A 19325-nucleotide genomic window follows, 5' to 3' on the forward strand; every position below is an offset into this window, starting at 1 on the left:
TTGTCTTAAGAAAAAAAGATGCGCAATCAAATTTTACATCCATATATATCTTTTGAAAATTAAAATTCGAAAATTTTTTCTAAAGCCTCCAGGGGACTTCGGGACCCACAATTTAAAATTATTATTCATTTTTGAAATTTTGTAAATAAAATAGAGAACTTCGTACGTTTGAAATTGAAAATAAAAATTCTGAATATTTATATATCTAAAACTACTATATTGAAAAGTGAGCCAAATTAAAACATAAAAATGGTCATATTTAAATCTAACACTATTACTTCTAAATCTGACTATCATTACATTCAATCTGGAAATTTGTTATTTTGAAAGATATAATGGTAAAATTATCCAGACATTTTTAATATGTGAATTTGAAAAATTGTGAAATTTAAAACCATTAAAAACGATGACATTTCAAATCAAATATTTTCGAATTAAATCTTTGAAGGCAAAAAAAAAGATTATATTTAAGGCCTCAAAAATTAAAAAGTGTTAGAGTTACGAATTTGGAATTGCAGGAATTTATAATTGGAAACTTTAAAAATTAGTCGATGTCGTCGCGTGTCTACAAAATGCCTATTAATTACTTTCGCCTTTCTGCTACCTCTAACGCCTTTCTAGCTACACCCTCTCGCTTCTCATCTCTCCCCTATCAATTCTCTTAGCATTTCCCCTAACGTCCTCTACTCTTCCCTCCTCTACTTCCCCTCACCATCTTAATACCCTTCTCCTAGATAGATCCCTTATCTTCCATAATTTCTCCTATCCTTTACTTCTCTTCCCTTACTCAAGTTCCCTTCTCTACCACCCCTCTCTCCACCTCCCCTCGCTATACCTTTGATCATTAATCCTTACTTTGACTACCCTTCCTTTCCCTATTTCCCATATCTTTCCTTCACGGCCAGCACTTTGCTTCCTACTTTCCCTTTCCACGCCTTATTTCCCTACTAACCTCTTCCTCACTTTTCACATTATACCTCCTCTGACTTTTCCTCTCTACTGCTACTTTAGCTTCCATCACTTCCCCTCACTTACTCTAACAACATGGCACGTCTCTTCTCTTCGTGCTTCCACTTCCTACCTCTTCCTTCCTATTTCTGCTTACCTCTCTTCCCATCCCCTATACACCCTCAATGCCCTACTAACCCCTCCCTCGATTTCCCCACTTCCCTTGCCGTCACCTTTCCTATTTCCTACTCATAACTTTCTTGACTTCCTCTTCCATCACTTTACCTTCCGAAAAAAAGAAGACTAAAGAAGATTAAAGAAAAGAGTCATAATGCTTTTCTCTTATTAGGATTTCATATCCCTGGGCACAAACACTAATTGTTTTCGTCGTGTGACCACCCTTTCCTCCGGTCGTGCGTGGTGGAAGTAGGGGAAATGAGGAGAGTAAAGGTAAGGAAAGTGAGACGAAAGTAGGCGAAAGAAAGCAGGGGAAATGAGCAGCATGAAAGTACAGGAAATGATTAAAAGTATAGTAGGGAAAGTGAGAAAGATAAGTGGAGGTGAAGTTGGAACTGAGAGGAAATGATTGAACCGAAAGTAGGGGCATTGAGCGACAATGAGGGCAGGGTAAGTGAGGGAAATAAGAGCAAATTGAAAAAGAGGTAATAGGAAAAAGCAGAGAGGGGAAGTAGGTATAGTGAGTTTAAGTGAGTAAAGGAAGTACTAGATGAGGAGTGTTAGTTGGCGAAGCGAGGCCACAGGAAGTAGAGGAGCAAGATGTTGGTAAAGGAGAAGGGGGAAAAGGGTAATATCGGGATTGGGGGAATAGGGTGATTGGCGGAGAGAAAGTTAGCGTGGGGAAGATTTTAGCGCCTTAATTAACGTCTGTCTAGGCTACGAACTCCTTCTTTAGGCGCGTGGTGCCTACTTTTACTAATTTGGAAATACCGAGGTATTTTTTTTGTTCTTGAAGTTGAAAGTGGGATAGATGAACTCTAAGGAAATTAATATATTAGCTTTTCATATTTTTAATTAATGAGAAAAAGAAAATAGTTATTGGAAGCCTTCAAAAACGATTAAATTACGAGCGATTTGTAGCGGAAATTCTGATTTTCTTAAACCTCGTCGGCACTCGGTAACAGTGTGTTAGTTGGAGGTCCCATTGATTTCCTGGCCCATGTCAAGGCTGCACGCGAGAACTCCTTGCTTTACTGTGCTTGCCATCGTCTTACCCTTTCTGCAACCTCTACCTTTGATCCTCTTTGCCTTTCTTCAGAGGCAACTGTACCAGATACGTGTATTATTACGATACAAAGTCCTGATTTTCAACATTTACATATGTGCCTTTCAGAGATAAAAATTTTTCTCATATAAAGAAGGATATCCGTGGCGACTAAGTTTTCATGTGAATTCCTGAAGATTTTTTTATAGAAACTTGAATTTAAAACATTTAAATAGATATATTGAATAATTTCTGCAATATTGATTTTTTTTCTTTTACGTAATTTCGAGGGCTCAGATTGTGCGACTTTTCAGATTCTTTTTCCATTTTTATTTAATTGTGACTAGTCGACTTTTTTGGGTTTTCTTAGCAGATTGCTACACTTATTTTCAATTTGAATCGAAATAAAAATTCTAAAATTAAGATTAAACGTCAAAGCATTGACAATTGTAATTTGGTGATTGTCAATTCTCTTTTATTAAAGCTGCTTCAGTTTTATTTTTGCCTTTTGAAGTTCGCTAAACTTAGTTTCAATTTAAAGAAAAATTTAACTTTTGAAAATTTAAATTAAAGGTCAAACCATCGAAAACGCACTCGCTTTAGTCCAAAATGGGAACTTTTTAACATCATGCCTAACACTATTATATCACATTCATATTATATTTATTTCTGTACCTAGGCCTGGGATAGCTTATTCAGATACTGCAAAAGAAAGTACAAAATTTAGTTATCATGATGACTTTATTATGTGTTCCTTACTTTGCACTAATTTTTATTCTCAGCTATCTTAAAAAATATGCATCCTAGATGCACATCCTATTAAAAAAACAATTTTGTGATTATAAATTTTATTGCAACTTTTGTCGTTTTTCCATACATTTAGTTTGTTCATTTTCAATGTTCTTTTAACGATTTGAAACAAAAATACGCACCCTAGCGAAAGGTGGTTCTATGGAAATGTTTAGATATAATTTAGGCGAACAATTTGTTTAAATAAAATGTTATTGTAGGTTGCGTCGTTTTTCAAATAGATAATTTTTTGATTTTAGAGGTATCTTTATAACAAAATTTTATAAAAAATTTGTAGATCTTTTTTGGCTAAACAGTTTCTGTCTTTCAATCTTTTTCGGCTCTTGTGTGATTTTCTAAAAATAACACTTTTTAAAATGTTTCTAATACTATTTTTTACAATTAAAACAAAAACTACTGTCCCATCAAAAAACTTTTGCTAACAAATGTTTAGATATTTTTTTAGCGCGAATTTTTTTTTGCCATACCTCTTTTTTTGTACCTCACGTCTTTTTTTCAAAAAATTTAATTTAATTGTTGTTAGTGTTATTTTTCACGATAAAACTTTACGCGCCCTACCAAAAAATGACGAATAAAAAATTCTTAGTTCTTTTTTGAATGAATAAAGTTTGTCTCACTTTTTGTAGCTTGTGTTGTTTGTTCAAGATTGTTATTTTTTCTATTTAATGCTGTTTTGTACAAATAAACCAAAAGCTTCGCGACCTATCAAAAAGTGATTAGTAAAGCATTTGAAGGTGTTTTTTAAATGCACATCTTTTTCGTATCTTGTAAAGTTTCACTGAAAAATAAAATTTTTTATATTAATTATTTTTTGGTGTGATCAAAATTTGAATTTTTTATATTACAAAAAAGTTCAAAAATTTCGTACAATCTTGTAGATTATTCAAAAACCAAGGTCTTCTCCTTTTGACTAATTAAAAACTAATTTAAATAGAGTAATTAAAAACAATTTCAAGATGTCAATTTAAAAGTTTTAGATTCGTATTTCTCGCAAAAAGTCATCTAGAAATCCGCACTGAAATATTGTCGTTGTAATTCTTACAAATCGGAAGGTTTAAGAAAAGTCAAATAAAGGACTAGGAGATTCCTTGCAGATATATATCTCTAAAATGTAATAGGCTGGTCTGATACAATTTTATGAATAAATAACAAATTCTAGTAAATAAAAGGTTATTCAGTTTTCGATTTCAACACCGCGACTGAGAGGATTGAAAAACGATCCCAACTAGGAGCGTAGTCAATGGGTTTTTGTTTACTGGGGATGCACGATGATACAATAACTCCTGGCTTCTCGCTCTATTTTGCTTATTTTCGTTTTGTTATTTTTCATCGTGCCCATTTAATCTCCTTGTTGACAAAATATCAGAATTATATTTTTCCAATTCGCTTACGTTTTCGAGGATTCTAAATGGGTTCTTTGTTCATTTATGTTCCTCGCTTCTAGAATTCAAATTATTTTTACGTTTTCGTAGTCCCAAGTAGAAAACATTATAGTTTCGGTTGGGTGTCCGTTAGGATAGTCCAACATTTGTTTCCCTCGAATTTTCATGTATATCACCCGGAAATTTAATTAACAACTATAGTTGTTTAAATAATTTATTAATACTTATAGCTATCTTATCCTTGATAAGCGCTAAAAATTTGCGGTTTTTTTCTGATCTCTTAAACTTTTTGTCCAATTTGCACTTCGTAAGGTAATTAATGCAGGTCGTCGAACATGCTTCTTTAAATAATTGCTCATTTTTTATAACTATATTTTCCTAGAGTAATGCCAGAAAGTTGCCTTTTCTGAAATCTTTAGTTTTGCTTCGACGTTTTTGTTGTAAACGAATAATGAGTGCACTTTATACGAATACTTTATTAAATAGTCTTGTATTTTTGTACGTGCATTATTTTTTCCTTTTTTTCAGTGTGGAGAAAATTTAATTTATACAAAAAAGCTATTTTATATAAGGGGCAAAAACGAAAAATGGATAAAAATATGCATATATAAGGATTAAAAAGACCTTAAACAAATAATTAATTCATTATAAAATTCCACGGCATAATGTAGACTTACTGGAGTTTGGAAATTGCTTCCGGCATTCTGTTATTCCTTGTAAAAAATATTGTTTCGGACTTTGTCTATAGTAAGAAGGGAATTCAAGTCAGATATCAATTTTAAAAATATCTGTTTTATTTCAGTGAAAATATATTCACAAAAAGGAATGTGTTTTTAAAAAATATGATTCTCTCTATTCTTTATTTATTATTTGTTCATAACTAAAGGGGCAAAGCTAATTTAAAAATTTCAGAAAAAACTGCAACTTTCCAGCACTTATCTAAGAGAAGATAGTTATAAACAATAATAAGTTGTTCGAAAATTCAGAAAAAAGCCGCAACTATCTCACATTAATGTAGATGGAAATAGACTTAAAAAATAATAATTGGTTTAAACAATTTTTTTGCTAAATTTAATTAATTATTATGTCGCTCCAAATGGAAATTAGATAAATAGTTCAAAATGTCAGAAAAAACGCAACTTTCTACAATTAAACAAAGAAAATTTTATTAATTAATATTGATAATGAATTGTTAAAAAATTATTTTTGTTAACTATAATTAATTATTACTTTACTGATTGAAAAGTGGACAAAAAGTTTTGGTTTTGGTTTGAAATATTTTTAAAAAATTTGAATTTTTAAAAATCTTTTGCAGTTTGAAATTCTTTTTTAAATCTTTCAAATGCCTTTTTGACAATTTTAGTAATAATTTGCAGTGTTATGAATTTGTTTTAAATATTTGTTGAAATTAATTTTTAAAAATGAAAATCGTTTTAATCTTTCCTTGGAACGTAAAGAATTTTTTCATTTTCTCGAAACCTTACAAAGTTCTTAAAGTATCTTATAAGTTTTTATTATTATTATTAAATGAATTCGAAACTTGTAGGTATCCCTTAAACCTACTTACACTTGTTCTAAAATGATTTATTATGGCAAAATTTTTCTTTAAATTCTTTCGCTGTCGGTAGCATAATTTTAGGAAATAATTAAAAATGTTTTGTAATCTTTTTCATTTTTCTTTTAGAATTCATTCAGAAAAAAATCATTTAAAGTACCATTAATCTTTAAAATATTTTTTTCATGCTCTTGACGCCCTGCAAGATTGAGTTGCCTATACATTTTTTAAACGAAGTTTCACGTCGTCTCGAAAGTCGGGATAGATATTTCAAAATTGTTATAAAGTTGTCTAGTAAAACGGAATATTGGGGACGACTAGTCTTTCCCCTTTTCCAACTCACCCAAGTTTTCGAACCTTAAAATTATTCTTTTCAAATTAAATCTAAACCATTAAATTTTTGTACAAAAATTAAAAAATACAATTTAATCTCAAAACCTTTTGAAATCATTAAAAAGCTTCGATTTTTTTTCTCGAATTCTTGAAAATAAGTTTTCACCATAATTTAATCTTTCTCATCTCTATTGAAATTTTTAGAAATTATAGTGTCGTAGCAAAATGTTAAGAACAGAAATATTCACTATTTTCGAACAATCATTTCCAAATAAAATGTTCTCTTCTATCAATAATGTTTATAAAGGTTCAGATATCAATTTTATGTGTCGCAAACAATTAGTTTTTCGACAACAAGGTGTTGGATATTGAAGAGACATTTAGAAACATCACTTTTTTCAGGCAATTAAAAATGTTACGTACTCGAATAAAAATACCCTCCTCTCTCTATCCTAGAGTAACAAAAGAATAGGTGATTTCTATTTTATTTTCATTTTTGCTTTTTACCTTTAAGTTTCAAACGATCTTTAATCAAATAATTTATTGTTAAAAAAAAGAATTGATTTAAAACCTTCTTTTTTTAAATGAAAAAGTTTCCGTTATCGAAAAAGAGAGTAAATGGTTACTCCTAGAAACATTTGCTCAAAGTTACGGCTGCCTATATACGAAGTATTACGATATTTATACTGTTCAAACACTTCGGGACTTGAGAATGAAAACTGAGTTCTAAACTACTAAATCAGAGGATACGACCTGCAGAAAGTTTGTTTCAGAGTGTCTTGTACGGTGCTGATGGTACACGAACAGAAGTAATACATAACAGACCGACATAGAACGGCAGACGTTACTGCAATTGTGGCGAATTCCGCACACATCTGCACTGAACTTTCCTATAATTTTCGATGACCGCCACTTTGGAACGTCGGGCATTCCTATATTTATTAGAGAATGGTCGCAATTGAATTCCCTATATTTGTCCCTTATTTGTCGCCGAGCTTTTGAGTAATAGAATGCAGTTTAATTAATTAAATAAATTATATACAGTACCATCCAGGAGTATGGGGACACGAATCAAATTAGCGATTAAAAACATGCCAGGGGGTTGCAAAGATTTAATAACACGTAACACTTCTCTGATTAAAATATTAATTTTTAATCTGCTTCGTTTCATTAAACACCAGTATTATTAAAAAAATGTAGTAGTTGCATTTTCAAACAAATAAATGAATTTTCAAGCCGAATTTTTAACGCAAAGTTTGAATTTTCGAGGAAAAGTTAATTTTGAGTAAAGAGAGATGAATTTCTGATCAGGAAAGATGAATTTTCTACTTACACCCAATAGTTGTATTTTCAAAAATATTAATAAACTTCCAAAAAAATATTTAAACTTTTGTACCAAATAGCTGAATTTCTAACCTGATAATATGAAATTTCAATAGCAGAAGGTGAATTTTCATAGAAATAGTTGAATTTTCAACATTCAAATGAAAAACTTACAACCAAAAATGGAATACATACATTTTCAGTTAAAAAAAGTCATTTTAAATAATAGAAAGACTAATTATCAACCTATTGAATTCAACGCAGAAATACGATTTTTTAATCAAATACTGTAATCCTCAGCCATATAGATGAATTTTCAATAAACAATAATAATTTTTTACCCAAATAGACGATCTTTCAACAAATTAGTAAATTTTTTAATTAAAAAATATGAATTTTCAACCAAATTTAGAATCTTTAAATCTTTAGTTGAAAAAGCTGATTATCAACAAAAATGTTTTCGCACGACATCAATTAAACTATAAAAGACTAACTTTTAATAAATTGGTCAATCCTTTTGCAGAATTATATGAGTTATATGAATAAATGAGTTTTCTACCAAGTATCTGAATTTTCAAATTATAAAGAAAAATGTTTTGGATTGAAAATGGAATGATTACATTTTTAATTTAAAAATTGTACACAAAAATACAAACCAAATAGACAAACGCCCTACAAAACAGTTGGGTTTGTATACGAAAATACATGAATTTTTAGCGAAAAAGGTAATTTATGGCCAGATATTTGAATTTTAAATTAAAATAAAGAATTTTGAAGAAAAAAATGTAATTTTCAATAATAATAGCCAAAATATGCTCTAATTTCAAACCAAAATCAAGCAGTTGTCCTTTCAACCAAAAACGATGAATTTTCACACAACCCGTGTGGAGAGATTTCGGGGCGCTGGCCAAGCGCTGGCCAGACCGCCTTGTGTCTGGTCAGACGCTGGACAGACGGTCTTATAGCGCTGCTGGCCAGAAGTGTAACGCCTAAACCATGAGATGGACTAGATTAGACGGCGCTGACCAGCCGCTGATCAGCTCGTCCAGAATAGACGAGCTGATCAGATGCTGGCCAGACGTGTAACGCTTTTACCACGCGATGGTCTAGATTGGACAGTACAGAAAGAGGAGGGAAAAAAGTATCAGAACTTCACAGATATTACACTACCTTTTAAATCAGAATTTCAATATGCTCTAAAAAAATTTCAAGTAAAAATATTCAGTGGTTTAGTTTTTATGACAGTTTTCGTCACTGGGGTAAAAATTTATCCCGGTGTGGGAAGTATGTTATTCTATAGATGCTTGGCAAGCAAGGATTAAATTGAAATATTTCAGTTCAAGATTTATCATTCATTCGTTTTTTTCTTGAAAATAAATTTAGTTTACTTTAAGATCAACTATTACATAATAATGAGCACAAAATAGCAGGCAATTCACGATATTAGCCCTAAGTACGGCCGTCCTACGGACGCCGAGTGATACGCGACAATTAAAACAACATAACATAACATTTTTCTCAAATCATTATTGTCCATCTTCGTTTTTATTAAAAATGTGGCTAGAAATAGATTCAGTATGATGTACAGACATATATAGAATCTTCCTGTCTGGTCTTTTGTAGATTAGGTTGCAATTTGAGAAAGAATCAATTAATCTTATTTCGTATAAGTGGATATTATATTGCTCAACAATTATCGAAAAACAGTGTGTATACAAAACCTAGACATGTGTCAATCTGACATCAACACAAAAATTTCCTGCAAACTTTAATATTCTTTTAGGTTTTCCCAATCATTTCTGTCTGCTGGGTATTACACCATACACTGTCACGGTAGAACTTCCTATTTTCAACCGAGACCGTCTGAGAGGGGTCCAGCCGGACCGCTTCGATGAATTTTTGAAATTTTTGCAATCGAGTCCGTCTAAGAGGGCCAAGGCCAAGAATAGTTGCATTTTCTTATCGCGTTCTATTAATTCAGTTCTAATTTAAGCGAAAAACGACTTCATTCTACCTTCCAAGTTAATCTTTAAATTATACCAATGTTATGAAATAAAAAAATTTTCTAAAGAATTGAATTAAAAGTATTCCTATACCAGTATTTAATAGTTAAAATCCATTATTCATCGTTCGATAGAGGTGTGTATAAAAGTAAAATTAATTTTTTGCATTTAAAAATAGCAGGCGGGTTACCTTCTGTGTCACCTGACATGGGAGTCCTGTTTAAAAGTATTTTTGATAAATAGAAACTGAGTTAGTGAGAACGTCCGGTCAATTTTTTCTGTTTTTTCCCTTTTAAAGATTTAATTTAAACTCCTGAAATAATCTATTAAAATAATATTACAAAGTTGAAAAGTTGCGCGTACTTTAGACGATTTTTTATTGATCATTGGCGGAAAATGTCAAGAGATAATCTTCAAAGACTCATCTGCTTCTGAGTACCCATTGACTTTCAATAAACAAATTTCATACTATTCGCAAGATGATTGTAATAAAAAGAATATTCATGCTTTTAAATTTGAATCAAACCTCGAATATTGGCGATCCAACTACAAAATATTTACAGTACCATTCAGGAGAATGAGGACACCTAAAAAACTAGCAAATAAAAACACGCATTCTCTTTTCAGAGGACATCTCCGGAACAAAATAAGATATAACTTTTTTTAATAAACCTTTAAAAAGCTTATTGAGTTTCGTATAAAATAAGTTTAAATTAAAGTATTTTTAATAAAGACCAAGTTATTGAGTGAGAAATTCTAATATAATGTTTTGAGATTTGCCAATTTTCCAGACCTAAATTCAAGTCCTGGCCAAATCTAGGAAAAATAATGGTGAAATTTTATGAAGTGGCGTAAAAATAACACTGAATCTTACTTTTCAAAATAAGCTGAAAATATTGTAAGAATGTAAACTCGTTCTCAAAATAATATAAAAAATGTGGAGACGTGCGCAAGCCGAAAATCTACGGTGGAGCAGTGACAGCTGTCAGTCGCTGCTCGACCGTCGATTTTCGGCTTGTATGCGCCTCCATATATTTTATGATAATTCGAGAACCAGTGAACATTTTTACAGTTTTTTGGGCTTATTTTAAAGAGAAACTTTTAGGGTTTATTTTGCGCAAATGTTAAACATCTGTCATCATTTTTTAAGGTTTGGCCAAGAGTTGAAGTTGAATCTTAAAAATTGGCAAAAATGATAAATTTCTCACTCACTAACTCAATCTTGATTTTTTTAATGGTTAATTTTTTAGGTGTCCCCATAGTCCTGGACGGTACTGTAAGCTTCAAGATCATGAAAAAAATTTAAAAGCTTTTAATAATTTAAAAATTTCTGATAAGCATTGGAGATTTTCTGTTGCGATATATTTTTACCTAGAAATTAGGACGTTTTAAAAAAAATTCATCACGTTTCCGAGATCTTGTACTATTTCATGCTTCAGAAGTACCCAGCTAAATTTGATATTTCATTTAAGATGAGATGGTTCTGGCTGACGCGACTTAAAGCTTATAAGATATTAACTATTTTTCATCACACTTGCTGATTACTTACGTAACATGCAGGGATGAGGTGTACAGTCATCTTTTAAAAAAATATAATAAAGACTAAAATAAAATAATTTTTAATTTAAAGTGATCAATTTTTTATTTATTATTTTTAGGGCTCCAAAGACAAATTTACTTGATAAGACTGAACTATTCAGACCGAAAAAGTGATCATTGGTTATTAATTTTAAACTCTAAAAGTGACTTATGTACATTAATAATAATGTTACTAATTTTCTTTTGATTTTACAAAAATTGGATGAAATTTATCATAATTTTAAGTGACTTTTAGCAAATGCAGAATGACGCATTAAGACTAAGAAACGGTTCAAGTTTAATTTAATTTTTTTTTAAGAGTTCAGCAGATTTTAAAACAGCTTAGGATAAATTAATTACAATCCTGGGTGAGTTCCAAAACAATATTTTCAAATCTCTTCAAATCGTTGAAAATCTACGAATTCCCTCATTTCTCGTGAATAAAATATGTAAAATATAATCTATAAAATGCTATGAATTATGAAATTCCCTGAAATTTTGACAAATTTATTAGAATAACTTGCGACATTTAAATCCCGTAAAATGGTTACAAGCCTAAAAAATCTAAAAAAAATCGCTTAAATTATTTTGCAACCTTCTCTTAAATCATTCTATATTTTCCGAAATTGTAGGAAATTCTTAGAAACGGCATGCACATTTTTTTTAATTTTCTAAAACTTTTTACATATTTCGAAAATTAATTGGAAGTTTTAAGAATACCCTGAATTCTTTAAAATCATTCTGATTCCATATAAAACTAGAGAATTATTTTGCAAATTTATTCGCAATATTTAAAAAAAATCCTAACATACTCCAAAAAAATTCTAGAAATTTGAAAAATAGGTACTCTACCCACGGATAGCATCGGTCCACTAACTCAGTGACCTGTTAAAAATTAGCCTTGACTTTGAAGGGTAATCGTGTCGTCCAGAATATAAATTCTACGTTAAATAAGCCTCAGTTGAATTAATTCAGCCTTGTGTTTATTTAATCATGACGTAGAAAAGACAAAAATGTAATATAATACTAAATGTAAAATATGTTATGCAGACACCCGATTAGTGGTACGACACTATCCGTCAGTAGTTTATAGATCTGATGGTTAAACCTTAGTTTTTAATCATCACCCTGGTGGTTAATCCATTGGGTTAATTTTATTGAAAAAAGTGACTACAGTAATCTTTTTACCTAAAAAATTTACTCAAAACTGATGAAAGAACAAAGAGGCTAATAGTGACTAGGTGGTAGGCCTGATTATTCCAGACAGTTACTTAAATTGATTCTTACAGAAATACCCTCACTTTGGCCAATTTTCTTCAAAATCCCGGACATTTCCCTGAACAACAGTGCTTTCTGATTTTTACCTGATATCCAGGATTTCCCTGATCTGCATTCACCCTAGTTACTCTCATTAAACTGATAAAATTGATTTTCCAAACAAGCTCTTTAACTCTAATTGAATAGTAAAAAATGCTCGCAATATACTTTTCAAAGCTGTGATTATAAATCACGTTAATGACCGTTGCCCCTACTAGGAACTATATATATATATATGTAGACTCCCTAACAGTTTTTATATACCCTATTCTCGGCCCATTGAAGAAGAGTGAAGATTAGATCGTATCGCATCAGGGATCATAAAGTGCAGAACTTGACGTTCAATTAGGCACAGATTCAGTTACGTACTTGGATGCATCTGTGTGTGTGTGTGTGTGTACTTTTGTATCTCAAGCGACTAAAGCATGTCGTGTATCGCGTTGTTTCACCTGTGTTGTGCTGTGGTATCAACATGTAAAGGATAGAGCTGTAGGTATGTGCAAGACCAAGTTATTGGTAGCCACTGAGGGTTGGGCCTCGTCCTGCAAGTGGTCACGCGATATGGAACCTTCATTTGCCTCGAGTAGCTTGTGCTTTTAGGTTTTATTTACCTGAGCAAAAGCTTAAGTATGTACTCTGGGATTGGATATTTTACCCCCAAAAGGTGCGATAAATCATATTATACATCCTAAACGATCATAAATCATCCATGACTTTCATGAAGATGCAATGGCTTTGTTCAACAAATTTTTTAAGTGATAACTTTTTATAGGACGGTGTGACCTTGCAAAATTGGGTAACGTTACGCTGCCAGGGTAACGCTTCCTCTCCTCCATATGTTCTACGCTTATTCCACTGACTGACTTTTTCAATCCCTCTCCCTCTTCACCTGTCCTTCGCTTCTCCTACTGACTCTTTCAGTCCCTCCCCCTCTCTGTTTCTCCTTCGCTTCTTCCACTTCTCTCCTATAGGTGACTCTTTCCCGCTTCCTTTCGCTCTCTTTCTCTCCATCCTACGCTCTCCTATTCACACTCAGATTCTGACAGTATTAGCAGTGTATAGCGGCATGAACTCATGTACAAGGTGAGGAAAAAGTATGGAAAACCCGGAAAATCTCAGGGGGTTGGTCATAAAAAAAAATGGTTGAGGTCAGGTCTTATGTAACTTTTAACGAGGAATCCAGTGATGACCTTGGATTTGACCTAGTACCTCACCTTCAAGGTCATCTCAAGGTCAACTTTTTTTAATGAGAACCCATACTTTTGATACCAGCAATCGAAAGAGCGTATAATTTTACGTTAAAATATGCCTTGAGGTCCAAGGGCGACCTGACCTGTAGAGGTCAAATAAAAGTCAAATTATGCTTGCAAGAAAATCGCGCATAACAAGTGGTTAGAAAAGAAGGTTAATGACAAGGTCAAATCCATGGTAATCACTGGATTTTTCATTAAAATTTGCATAAGACCTGAAATTAACAATTTTTTTTTATGACAAACCCTCTGAGATTTTCCGGGGTTCCCATACTTTTTCCTTTCAAGCCTTCACCTTAGAGACCTGTGGGGTTTTGAAAAAAAATCACGATCACGTACATTAACGTCCAGTGAATATGTTACGTGATCATTTTTTGCAGTCGTCTGACACCACCAATGATATCTGGCCACGAAAAACGTAACTTTTCAAAAATTAACCTTCATTTTAAAAAGTGATAGTGCCGTTCAGAATATAGATATAAATATTGTTCAAAAACCGTTGGAAAGCTTATTAAATTCTGCGTTGAATGAGTTCTACTATTAGTGGTTTGACTTTGTGGATATTGAGTTATCACGTGAGACAGACAAAAATCAAATTTCAATTTTTTAGGCATTTTAAATATTGTTAGAAAATATATGTCATTTTTGACAGAATAGATAAGTTATTACATGAATGGTTCAATTTTCAACTAAGAAGAAGAATTATCAACCAAACAGATTAATTTTCCACGCAAGAAGACAAATTTCCCACAAAATACATGAATTTTCAACTAAAAAATGTTATATTACAACGCAAAGTCGAATACTTAAATTTTTATGTTCAAAGAGATAATTCTAAAAAGTAAAAAACAAACTAAAACTAATAAAATGTGCAATTAATAACGAATAATTTTATTCAAACAGTTTCATGTTTAACCAAGAAAGGATGCAATTTCGACCAAAAGGGGATGAATTTTTAAACAAAAAAGGCAAATTTTCAACTAAATAATTGTTTGCAACAAAACTGGGATAGTCAAATTTTCAGATAGGGGTCATTTACAAAATACAAGAAAAAAAAATTGGAACACTATAGTTACCTCGCAAAAAGACATTTCTTTTATGATTATTAAACTTAATGATTAAAAAATATATTATTAATTTACTATACATCTGAAGTATATTTTTTGTATTATTTTAAATTTAAAAATTAATTGAAAATATAAATTAATTTTTTAATAATTTTTCAAATTAATAGTCAACTAGCTCGAGAATTAAAATAAATGAAAAAATCATTAAAATATTTAAGTCATTGAAAAATCATGAAACAAAAAGATTACTTTTTAAACAATTTGTTTCAATTTTAAACAAGTCGTTGAATTTGGAACTGAGAACGAAGAATTTTTACAAAAAATGGAAATTACTTAAAAAAAATTAATTATTATAAAACAAGAAAAGAAGGAATTTTTAACAAGAGAGATCAATTTTTAACTATAATGATGAATCTTCAATAACACAATTAAATTTTGATTACAGTAGTTAGAAATTTAACAAAGTAGTTGAGTACTCAACTAAAAGAAAGAAATTTCGAACAAAGAATGGAATAGGTAAATTTTCAACCAGAAAAACTAATCGCAACGAAAAATTCAATACTTTTAAGAATACACATTTTATTTGAAAGAAAAAACAGTGGAATGCAACAAAAAAAACAACTAATTTTCAACAAAATAGTTGAATTCTTAATCTAAACAGATCAATATTCAAATGAAAAGTTGCATTTTTACCCAAAAAAATTAATAATTTTGTCAAAGAATTACATTTTCAATTAGGAAATGTTTTTCATTCAAAACGGAAACCAAATTTCAACCAGATTGTTGAATATTTTATAAAGCAGTTGAATTTTATACCTAAATTACTGGAATTTTCTATACCCAACAAGACCATTTTTTAACAAAACAGTTGAATTTTCAACCAAATGTGATTACTTTTTCATAAAATTGTAACATTCTTATTAGAATAATTAAATTTGTATCTAAAACGTTGTCTTTTTAACAAAAAAAGGTCAAATAGCTATACAAAGAGATACATTTTCAACGAAACAGTTAATTTTTGAAAGAAGAAACATTTATAGATAAGAAAGAAATAAAATTCGATTAATAAATGAAATTTTTTAAATGTATGAACTAATGAATCATAGTTTAAATAAAAATTGAAGTTGATTTTTAAAAGGGGAGACAACCTTAAAGTAGATAACGATCCTACACTGGATAATAACTAATTAAAAGCAAAAATATAAATAAAAAATTAATTAGAATTTTATATAATAACACGTATATTGTCTTTAATATTAATGAAATGTAAATAATTATTTTACATACATTCGCATCGTAAATCAATGATTATTTATTGTGGGTTTATTATATACTGTACGTTGTTCTCCCACACTTTAAAAATATTAGGTTAAAAAACGAACTAAATTTGATTTAATTAAAAAAAGTTTAAAGCAGTAAAAAGTTTAGCCAATTGCACTTTTCTACATATTGAATGTTTAAACGGTTCGACGTAGAAATTATTCAAATTTGTGAAAAAGTTTAAACGTTCAGTCGCGGAGCACTAGACTAGATAGTTGAAATATTGAACCTACCAGTAGATTCAATTCATTATGAGAATCCTTCAGACGAGTTGGACCATAAAATTAGAAGATCTATTTTATTGGTTTTATGTATACTTTTTTGTAGATCTCCAAGCTTTAAATCGTGCTTTTTCGAAAGCAACAAGAACTAAACACATACAGATTTACGGCTCGTAAAGACCAGCGCTGTCCTGAATAAAGAAGGCGCGCATCCCACTTCGTACGTCGCAAAAGGATTACGACCATATCCTGCATGCAGAAAAATGGCTAGTCAGCTTGAACGTCCAAAGTGTCACGCTGACTATATTTGAGTTTTAGCTATGAGGCAGAACCTAGATACTGTAGCGTACTATCCCTGAAGTGTCAAAATTTCATAGTTAGTTTTACTATCCGAGGGTGTAAGGTTGACGATCCTGAAGTTTAAACCTGGTTATCCCAAGAATTTGTGGAGCATCAAAATATAAAAGATGTCTTCACAATTCCAGAGTATAAAGTTAATGATCCTGGAGTTTAGAATTGATTATCGCAGGAATTTGTAGAGTCTCAAAATTAGACGATTAGCTTCACCACCCCAGAGTGTAAAGTTGACGAACCTGGAGTTTAAAACTGATTATCCTAGGGATTTGTCTAGACCCAAAATTAAACGGATAGGTTAACGATCCTAAAGTGTGAAGTTGACGATCCTGAAGCTTAAACCTGATTATCCCAGGAATTTGTGGAGTATAAAAATTTAAAGGATATCTTTACTATACCAGAGTGTAAAGTTCACGATCTTAGACTTTAAACCCGATTATCCTATGAATTTGCAGAGTGTCAAAATTTCACGATTAGCTTCACCATCCCAGAGTGTAAAGTGGATGATCCTGGAGTTTAGATTTGATTATCCGAGGAATTTGTGAAGTATTGAAAGTTGACAGTTAGCTTCACTGCACCAGAGTGAAACTTTTGGAAATCTGAGAACTTAAATCTGATTATACCAGCAATTCGTGGAGTTTCAAAATTTGATGGTTTTCTTCATTATCTCAGAGTATAAGTTTGACGATCTTCGAGTTTAACCCTGATGATACCAGGAAATTGTGATGTGTTAAATTTGTTAGGTTAGTTTTAGTATCCCAGAGTGTAAAGTTGATGATCCTGGAATTTAAACCTGATACACCTCAGAAATTTGTAAAGTTTCCAAATTTTACAGTTTGTTTCACTATCCCAGAGAGTCTAGTTGACGATTCCGAAGTTTAAACATGATTATCCCAGGAATTTTAGATTATCTCGGAGATTTAACTCAATCATATCAGAGGGTGAACTTTATTAACGCTTGTCCTTCTTCTACCCCCCCCCCCACACACACACACATATATTCGCGAGAGTAAGAGGGATGAGAGACGGAAATTTTAATTAATACATGAAACCTGAAAAATTCGTCACTTCTGATTGACACTTTGAAGTATCAATTTTACTATCCTGATAGTGAGTCTAAATCGCCTGTGGATATTCAAAGAGACTATAAAATTATGGTCTGCCTAACTATAAAGAAAAAATTGTGGATAGTACTTGGCACCATCTAGAAGATAAAACTATTTAGATTTTGCAATTTAAATTTGGCAATCCAGTTTTCTCCATGTAGGTATGAAAAATAATGTGATCGCATTTTGGTGCTGGCATTGATGGATTCAAAATCAGAGTTCAAGTGGACAATCGGTATATCGCGTGACGCGCATTGATTTTACTTCGGTACTCAGTCCCTGACTCCCTTTACGCGTTACACCTACCCTACATCGACATTACTGCCTTAATTACGGGTAACATTATATATAGAGCTCGTTGGATCACAGTCTACTCAACACCCGCCCCTGTAATTTGGTACAATCTCGCTGATTACTAATTTAACAGAATGGAGGTAGATGGCACACAAATGTAATTTTGACCCAGTTATGAGCTTCATGTCAACCAATTATAAGCATATCTGGCTAAATCTGTCGTCCTCGCATTCTAATACAGGAAAAGTGTACCAGTATTTAGCAAACGTGACAAACTTTCAAATTAACAAAATGGAATTTAAGTTTATGTTTGACTTACTCCCTTTCCCATCGACAGAGCAAGGTAGTCTAAAAAATTGTCTTAGAACAGGCGAAATAGGATGATTGAATTTTTTAGTTGAAAGTTGAACTTTTAACTTGAAAAGTTTATTTTTCAACTAAGAGAGATAACTTTTCTGCCGTAAAAGATGAGATTTCTAATAAAAGACGAATTTTCAACGAGTTGAGTTGAACAAAAAATAAATCCTTAAAAAAATAGTTGAATCGTCATCCAAATAGATAAAGTTTAAATCAAAAGCAACGAATTTCAAATCAAATAGTTAAATTTGCAGCCTTGATGTGCATGTTAGAAAATGAATTTTTAAGAAAGTATTTCAACTTTCAACGAAGTGGTTGAATTTTGGTTAAAGAATATCAATTTGTAAATAAATAATTATATTTTTCACTAATAAGATTTATTTTCTAAAAAAACGATGAATTTTAAAAAAGTTACGTGAGTTTTCTACAAAATTGTTAGCCCTTGAAACCAAACACACGAATTTTCTATAAAGAATTTGAAGTTGTAGCCCGAAAATATGAATTTTCATTTAAAATTATAAATCTTCATATCTTTAACAAAAGAACTGAATATTTAAAAAGTAGTTTGCCTTTACAAGAGTAGAGGATTTTTTAAACTGAAAAGTATGAATTATTCAGAACACGTGTAGTTGATATTTCACAAAAAATTTAATTTTCAATAAAAAATCATTTGATTCAACTGAATAGACAAAATCTGAACAAAACAGTTTAATCCTCAAACGAAACAGAGTAATTATCAATCAACAAGTTGCATTTAAAACCAACAAGGTGCAATTTTTAAACAAGAAGATTACGAGGGTGGATTGATAAGTTTCCGGCCTGACCAAGAAAAACAACGTTTTTAAGAATTTTTTTTTTATTTCTCAACATAATCTCCTCCAAGGC

At 31.2% G+C, this 19325-nt stretch overlaps 1 protein-coding gene across 1 annotated transcript in view; it reads right to left on the reverse strand.

Annotated features, from left to right (window-relative positions):
• Positions 1-19325, reverse strand: part of LOC117176284 (gamma-aminobutyric acid receptor subunit beta) — a 325198-nt gene that overhangs the window by 259144 nt on the left and 46729 nt on the right. The gene's annotated exons all lie outside the window — the stretch shown is intronic.

Source organism: Belonocnema kinseyi, chromosome 7 (assembly GCF_010883055.1).
Source record: "Belonocnema kinseyi isolate 2016_QV_RU_SX_M_011 chromosome 7, B_treatae_v1, whole genome shotgun sequence".
In the NCBI taxonomy this organism is placed as follows: domain Eukaryota; kingdom Metazoa; phylum Arthropoda; class Insecta; order Hymenoptera; family Cynipidae; genus Belonocnema; species Belonocnema kinseyi.